This window comes from Mus pahari, chromosome 5 (assembly GCF_900095145.1).
Source record: "Mus pahari chromosome 5, PAHARI_EIJ_v1.1, whole genome shotgun sequence".
NCBI classification, from domain to species: Eukaryota; Metazoa; Chordata; class Mammalia; order Rodentia; family Muridae; genus Mus; species Mus pahari.
The window spans coordinates 12,450,329-12,459,399 of NC_034594.1; the positions used below are offsets into that span (position 1 = coordinate 12,450,329).

Sequence of the window (9,071 nt, forward strand, 5' to 3'; positions counted from 1 at the left end):
TGTCAACTGATCACACTCCACAGATTCTTAGTGTAAAACATGAAATGAATTTTCCTGACAGAGTCTTTGTGGCTTATTCAAACTTCCTTCTGAATTTCATAAGCCAGGACTCCATCATCAGCGTTGCCCCTTAGCATTATCTTCCAAACTCACAAAGAGTTTGATACTTTTGATATTTATAAATGATAAGTTTGACCTTATTAATGGAAAGATTAAATAGCATCTTTTCTTCTGTAGGCTATGTTACAAAAAAAGTGATCAAGTGGTATTTTTCTTAAAGGTCCATAGTTTCTATATAGCATGAAAATCTCTTGATATGTTACCTTTTATTGAGACTTATGAAACACACAGCCCCACAGGCCAGTCGACTACAGGGTGTTTGGCCTCTCCAATATAAGTGAATCATTTTGGGATTACAATGGCTGCTGAGGATTCTCTCCTCATCAACCCTCCAGACTACTACAAGGTATATCATACTTTCATGTGTGATTCGTCTGTTGTTTCTATTTTGAAAGAAATTTATTTAATAAACTTAAGAGAATGGGGCCTATTTCATCTTCTAACCTACAATGTATCATAAAGGGAAACCAGGACAAGAGCTCAAGGCAAGAACATGGAGGTAGGAGTGAGAGCAGAGAAGATAGAGCCATGTTGCCTACTGATTTGATCTCCATGGCTTGCTTAGCTTCTTATTTTGAAAACATTTTTTTATTAGATATTTTCTTTATTTGCATTCCAAATGTTATCCCCTCTCCTGGTTTCCCCTCCAACCCCTCCCCATCCTCTCCCTGCTTCCCATGCTCAACAACCCACCCACACCCACTTTCTGACCATGGTATTCCCCTACACTGGGGCAGAGAGCCTTCACAGGACCAAGGGCCTCACCACCCATTGATGACCGACTAGGCCATCTTCTGCTACATATGTGGCTGGAGCCATCAGTCCCTCCATGTATTTTCCTTGGTTGGTGGTTTAGTCTCTGGGAGCTCTGGGGATTACTGATTGGTTCATATTATTGTTTCTCCTATAGAGCTACAAATCCTTTCAGCTTCTTGGGTCCTTTCTCTAGTTCCTCTATTGAGGACCATGTGCTCAGCCCAATGGTTGATTGAGAGTATCCACCTCTGTATTTGTCAGGCACTGGTGGAACCTCTCAGGAGACAGCTATATCAGGCTCTTGTCAGGATGCAATTGTTGGCATCCACAATCCTATCTGGGATTGATAACTGTATTTAGGAGGCATCCCCAGGTGGGGCAGTCTTTGGATGGCCTTTCCTTCATTCTCTGATCCACACTTTGTCTCTGTAATTCCTTCCATCGGTATTTTGTACCCACTTCTAAGCAAGACCAAACTTTGGTCTTCCTTCTTTTTAAGTTTTGTGTGGTCTGTGAATTATATCTTGGGTATTCCGAACTTCTGGGCTAATATCCACTTATCACTGAGTACATATCATGTGTGTTCTTTTGTGGGTTATACCAATAATTTTTATTACATATTTTCTTCATTTACATTTCAAATACTATCACAAAAGTCCCCAATAAGCTCCTCCCAAAACAGCCACTCCCACTTCCTAGCCCTGGTCCCCTATACTGGGGCATACAATCTTCACAAGACCAAGGGTCTTTCCTCCCATTGTTGTTCCTCCTGTAGGGTTGTAGACTCCTTTAGCTCCTTGGGTACTTTCTCTAGCTCCTCCATTGGGGATCCTGTGTTCCATCCAATAGATGACTGAGAGCATCCACTTCTGTATTTTCCAGGAACTGGCATAGCCTCACAAGAGACAGCTATATCAGGATCCTGTCAGTAAAATCTTGCTGGCATATGCAACAGTGTCTGGGTTTGGTTATTGTTTATGGGATGGATCCCTGGGTGGGGCAGTTTCTGGATAGTCCTTCCTTCAGTCTCAGCTCCAAACTTTGTTTCTGCAATTCCTTCCATGGGTATTTTGTTACCCATTCTAAGAAGGAACAAAATGTCCACACTTTGGTCTTCCTTCTTCTTGAATTTCATGTGTTTTGCAAATTGTATCTAGGGTATTCTAAGTTTCTGGGCTACTATCCACTTATCAGTGAATGCATATCATGTGTCTTCTTTTGTGATTGGGTTACCTCACTCAGGATGATATCCCCCAGATCCAACCATTTGCCTAAGAATTTCATAAATTCATTGTTTTTTAATAGCTGAGTTGTACTCCATTGTGTAAATGTACCACATTTTTTGTATCCATTCCTCTGTTGAGGGACATCTGGGTTCTTTCCAGCTTCTGGCTATTATAAATAAGGCTACTATGAACATAGAGGAGTATGTGTCCTTATTACAAGTTGGAACATATTCTGGAAATATGCCCAAGAGAGGTATTGCTAGATCTTCTGGTAGTACTATGTCCAGTTTTCTGAGGAACCTCCAGACTGATTTCCAGAATTCTTGTACCAGTTTGCAATCGCACCAGCAATGGAGGAGAGTTTCTCTTTCACCACATCCTCGCCAGTATCTGCTGACTTCTGAATTTTTGATCTTAGCCTTTCTGACTGGTGTGAGGTGGAATCTCAGGGTTGTTTTGATTTATATTTCCCTGATGATTAAGGATGTTTAACATTTTTTCAGGTGCTTCTCAGTCATTCGGTATTCCTCAGTTGAGAATTCTTTGTTTAGCTCTGTATCTCATTTTTTATTTGGTTTTCTGGAGTCCAGCCTCTTGAGTTCTTGATATATATTGGATATTAGTCCCCTATCAGATTTAGGATTGGTAAAGATCCTTTTCCTATCTGTTGTTAGCCTTTTTGTCTAATTGACAGTGTCTTTTGGCTTACAGAAGCTTTGCAATTTTATGAGGTCCCATTTGTCGATTCTCGATATTATAGCACAAGTCGTAACTGTTCTGTTCAGGATTTTTCCCCTGTGCCCATATCTTCAATGCTTTCCCCCACCTTCTTCTCTCTAAGTTTCAGTGTCTCTGGTTTTATGTGGAGTTCCTTGATCCACTTGTACTTGAGCTTTGTACAAGGAGATAAGAATGGATCAATTCGCATTCTTCTATATGATAACCGCCAGTTGAGCCAGCACCATTTTGTTGAAAATGCTGTCTTTTTCCACTCCATGGTTTTAGCTCCTTCAACAAAGTTCAAGTGACCATAGGTGTATGGGTTCATTTCTGGGTCTTCAATTCTATTCCATTGATCTACCTGTCAGTTGCTATACCAATACCATGCAGTTTTTAACACAATTGCTCTGTAGTACAGCTTGAGGTCAGGCATTGTGATTCCACCAAAGGTCCTTTTATTGCTGAGAATAGTTTTTGTTATCCTAGGTTTTTTGTTATTCCAGATGAATTTGCAAATTACACTTTCTAACTCTGTGAAGAATTGAGTTGGAATTTTGATGGGCATTGCATTGAATCTGTGGATTGCTTTTGGTGAGATAGCCATTTTAATAATATTAATCCTGCTAATCCATGAGCATGGGAGATCTTCTTCAATTTCTTTCTTCAGAGACTTGAAGTTCTTATCATGGTTTTTAATGGCTGAGTAGTGCTCCATTGTGTAAATATTCCATTTTCTGTATCCATTCTTCTGTTGAGGGATATCTCTGTTCTTCGCAGCTTCTGGCTATTATAAATAAGGCTGCTATGAACATAGTGGAGCTTGTGTCCTTATTAAATGTTGGAGCATCTTCTGGGTATATACCCAGGAGTGTTATTGCTGGGTCCTCAGGTAGTACTATTTCCACTTTTCTGAGGAACCATGAAACTGATTTCCGGACTGGTTGTACCAGCTTGATATCCCACCAGCAATGGAGGAGTGTTCCTCTTTCTCTACATCCTTGTCAGCATCTGCTGTCACTTGAGTTTTTGATCTTAGCCATTCTGACTGGCGAGAAGTGGAATTGTTGAAGTGGGTTGTTTTGATTTGCATTTCCCTGATGACTAAGGATGTTGAACATTTCTTTAGGTGCTTCTCAGCCACTTGGTATTCCTCAGTTGAGAATTCTGTGTGCCCTTGCATGTGGAGCTTGGAGTTCTTCTTGGTAGATTTTTCCTTTGATGACAATTAAGTATCCTTTAACCTGCTTTCTTATCCAATGAAATTGTGCTGACTGCGTGCGACATCCTGTTCTCTTTTGGGCTGATACCATTTCCTGTCTGCAGGCCTGATGAGTCATGCCATGAGTGTACCATTGAGCATATATTTCCCTGCAGTCTACAGGGTTCTCAGCTGTATCCGATCCTCCATGCCTTTCATTCTAGAGTAACCTTTATTGCACTTCCCATTCCTCTTTGTGCTGACCTGAAAGGAGGAAGATTTTAAGTCAGTTCCAGTTTGATTTCTCTGTCCTTTCTTGAACCCAAAGCATGGATTCTTTAACAATAGAATCGTATTAACTAGGTCTGGTGGGAAGTCAAGAGTCTCTGATTTTATGGAAGCCCTATGACTCCCATGACCAACAGACTATAAGGAGGTATTTGATAGCTATCTTTAGGGTGTTTGCTTAATAACCTGTGGTTATTAGGTTCACCATTATTCAAGTATACAGGCTGTCACTCTTCTTGCTATTGTATTTTCTAATTAGCATGACAAGTAATACATTTCTATTTGACATATCATTCACTTTAGGGCTAAATTAGCAAAGTGGAAGAGAGGGCAGAAAAATGTAAAAGCCAGAAGGTAGTCAGAAATGTTGTGAAATGTTCTCTTGATGCATCTAATGTAACAATGATCATACAGCATCAGTGGATACTTACAATGAGTAGGCACATGATTGGGTACACTTTTATGCCAATAGTCAACAACAGATCAGGGATTGGCCTATGTGGTCCTAGCTCACTCTACTAAACTATAATATACTGATAGATTCTGGGGGGAAAGCAGACTTGTGTACTAATTGATGAAATCACCATGTTCTAATGGATAATTTAAAACTTAGAATCACACAGAAAGCCCAGGACAAACTTAGTACTTAACAAACAAACAAAAAACAAAAAAACCCAAACATACATACAAAAAGATATGAGCATAGAAAAGGGACTTGTAGAGAGAAAGGGGCCATAATATGTGTGGAAGAGAGCTATAAGAAAATATATAGCAATAATCAGAATGTTTTCTACATTATGTATTTCTGTATATAATATACAAATGTTCAACACACCTACCTCTGTAAAAATACTAGTTAAATTATAAGAAATTTTTGGCTGAAAATTACGTGATTTTTCTTTATTTCCTTTTTATTTTATGTTTAAGTAAAGAGAACCAGGTGTGGAATTCTATTCTTTTTAAAATGAGGTACTAAATTAATGAAATTTCACTGGTGAAAAGTAAGATGTCTATTAATGAATTAAATTTCAAAGCCCCCTTGGTTCACTAGTCACAAGGACACTGAGAAGCAAACTATTTTTCATTGATGATTGTCTTTATTGTATTTAATATAAAACATCTCCAATTTCCAATGCTTATTTTCAAAACAGTTTATTTTTTTAGATTAGAAACTGAACTCCTCATGTCTAGGTACATAATAACTAAATAATTAAATTTAGTAATAATGAAATGAACCAATGGTAATCTATCATGCCACTATGGTAGCTACACAGTGAAGTAGGGGTAAGTGTCAAGTCAGGAAGTAAATCCATAACAATAAGCAATTATGAGACCCTTAATAAGTTCCTGTCTCAACTCAAGTGGACAAGAGTTGTCATAATCAACTCCATGAGTCCTTCAGGACTCCATCCTGTCTAAATTTTAGATGATTGTCTAATGTACTTAGATATTAAATGTTCCTTGGAATTTTGGAGATGGGGAGGGGGCGCTCCAGAATGTACCAGAGACATGGGAAGTGACAGACTCTTAGGACTCAAAGGGAGAGACCTTAGATGAAATGCCCTACACTGGGGAGAAGGAACTTGTAGAGCCCTCTTCCAGCAGAAAGACTGGGCATCAAGTGAGGGATGGGGTTGCCATCTCACAATCAAAACTCTGACCAATAATTGTTCCTGTCTGAAAGAACTGCAAGGATGGAAATGGAGAGAAACCTGAGGAAAGTAAGGTCCAGAGACAGGCCCAAAGTGGGATCAAGCTCATGGGGAAGGTCCCAAGGCCTGACACTATTACTGAGGCTATGGAGCACCCACAAAAAGGGACCTATCCTCCCATGGGACTGAAAACCCCTTCAGCTCCTTGGGTTCTTTCTCTAGCTCCTTCATTGGGGACCCTGTACTCAGAGTTGGTGAGCAGGCAAGGGAGAGGGAATACAGGGGTTTCGGAGAGGAAAACAGGAAAAGGGAAATATAAATAAAGAAATATAAATAAAGAAATATAAATAAAGACAATATAATAATAATAATAATAATAATAATAATAATAATAATAATAATAAGGACCTACTATGACCACACTCCAGAAGACCCAACAAGCAGCGGAAAGAGTCAAATGCAGATGTTTGCACCCAACCAATGGACAGAAGCTGCTGATCCTTGTGGTTGAATTATGTGAAAGCTATAAGAGCTGAGGAGGAGAGCAACACTGTAGGAAGACCATCAGTCTAATTTAACCCCTGAGATCTCTCAGACGCTGAAACACCATCTAGGCAGCATACACCAGCTGATCTGATTCCCCCAACACATATGCAGCAGAGGAATGCTGGGTCTGGGTTAAGTCAGAGAAGATGTACCTAACCCTCAAGATACTGGAGGCCCCATGGAGTTTGGAGGTCTGGTGAGGTAGAGGGTAGGGTGTGGAGACATCCTCATGGAGACAGCGGGGGTCAGGAAGGAGGTATGGAATGTGGAATAATCAGAGGGTGGACCAGAAGGGGAATAAAATCTAGAGTTTAAAACAAGCAAACAAATAAATTTAAAAAGAACATCAAACAAAAATTTTCTATAAAAATAAAATAAAGAAAAGCATATATTTTAAAGGTATTGCTAACCTTTTTGGGTAATATAACTCAACTACTGAAATGTATAGTGAACTTGGATTATATATGTCTAAATCATGTGACTTATATATGTGGTTCTGTGTAATCTTTTGGAGTCTGATAGAGGAATGGCTACCACAGAATAGTTAGGGTTGGGTACAATTCACTTCATTTTTTTTTTTAAAAATCAACACCTAGATATGTGATTATTGTCATTTAACTAGATGGAATCTTGCAAATAATATTTATATTCAAAAGCACTCCTGGGCTGAGGAGCAAATTCAATGGGTAAAATGCTTACTACTCAAATGTGACAGTCTTAAGTCTAATATACAGAATCCGTTTAAAGATACATGAGGTACTAAGCATGTCTGTAATCCCAGAACTCCTACAGGGAGATGGCAGGCAGAAACAGGGGGATCCCTGAAAATTCCCAGTGTAGCTATCCTAGTACATAGTAGAAAAATACCAGGGATTCTGGAAGGTAGAAGGGGATGCCTTACTTCTGAAGCTGCCGTCTGACTTCCACATGTATTCCATGTTATGAATACACTCAACATTTTCACCTACACCCACAGAGAGCAAAAGAGGGGGGCAGAGAGACAGAGACAGAGAGAGAGACAGAGAAACAGAGACAGAAAAGGAGACAGAAAAAGAGAGAGCAACAAAATTTAAAATAAAGAAAATGGGATCTGGCCTTCTCTTCATTCTATATTTAAAGAAAAGGAAGCCTTTTTTCATCCAATTCCTACATTAAAATGGATTTGTTATGTTACTCAAAATGTAGTGATAACCCCGGCATAATTTCCTATTTCTTTGTGAGGTTAATGTCACATAAGTTACAGTCAAATTCTGTTTATAATGAGATAATGAGAAGTGTGAGGAGAGAGAGAGAGAGAGAGAGAGAGAGAGAGAGAGAGAGAGAGAGAATGACTTCTTTGGCTCCCACGTCTGTGCCTTATGCTGCTGGCTCTGGAAGTGGTTTTCCCATCTACTCTCCTGAAGTTTTTCTCAAAGTGAAGCTCTAAATTAATATTGAAAATTTCTTCACTTAATGCCAAGTAAAATATGTAGGTCAGAGACTGAATTAGGACTCATATATTTAAGTAGCAGAGCAAAAATATACTTGAGAACTTATTACAAGAAAAATTGCAGGTCAGGTTCAAAATGCACTTGTACTCCCGAGAAGAAGGTCTTAGTCACAGGTGCAAGTTGATTCAAGGGACAGGAGATTCCAGAAATAATTGCTTACATCCAAATATAATTTTCTTACTTGCTGAGTTGAATTCTAAGAATGCTATGACTGTTGTGTGAGCAGAGCTGGTTTGGGGAAGAAAATGCAAAGGGGTAAGTCATATTATCCTTAGAAGAGGAAGGTGGCCACATGTTTATAATGGCCATATTTTCCAACATCATTTGAGAGAAGTCTAAGTCTTTAAAAGCAATTGAATCAACAGTTATTCCATAATAAGGTGAGATAACTTCAGAAATTGGGTTTAAACCTAAATTGTTGAATTTGTTTTCTTACTAAGTCCAGCTACAGATAATTCCACATGTCACTTTTAAAAATGATTGCTTACTTATTGTATACATATCAGAGTTTTATCTACATGTAAGTCTGTGCATCATGTGAGTGGCTTGTGTTCACAGAGTCCAAAAGAGGGCATTGCATTCCAGGGGACTGGAGTCAGTCTTGTTATTCACCATATGGATGCTGGAAATAACATTAAGGTCATTTGGAAGAGTAACCAGGGCTCTCAACTTATGAGCCAACAGCTGTAGACCTATATATTTCTTGAAAACAAGTTCTTGAAAGTTTTCAAATTCAAATTTAAAGTTATAGTCTTTTCTTTCTTCCTTTGTTCCTTTGTTCCTTCCTTCCTTCCTTCCTTCCTTCCTTCCTTCCTTCCTTCCTTCCTTCCTTCCTTCCTTGTTATGGAATGCTGTCTATTTTTTTCTGCCTCCTCAAAAAGGATGCCTATGCACAGGTGAGGTCAGCTGAAATCTTAATTAGTCAGAAAAGACTAGAGCCTGTGTTTAGGCAGTGGAAGGGAAGGCAGAGATGAAAATTTGAGAGAGAGAGAGAGAGAGAGAGAGAGAGAGAGAGAGAGAGAGAGAGAGAGAGAGAGAGAGGAGAGGGGACAGTGAGAAGATGGAGGGAGAAGAA

General features: G+C 39.1%; 1 pseudogene; it reads left to right on the plus strand.

Annotated features, from left to right (window-relative positions):
* Positions 1–418: 418 nt before the first annotated feature.
* Positions 419–9,071, plus strand: part of LOC110321371 — a 160,735-nt pseudogene continuing 152,082 nt past the window's right edge.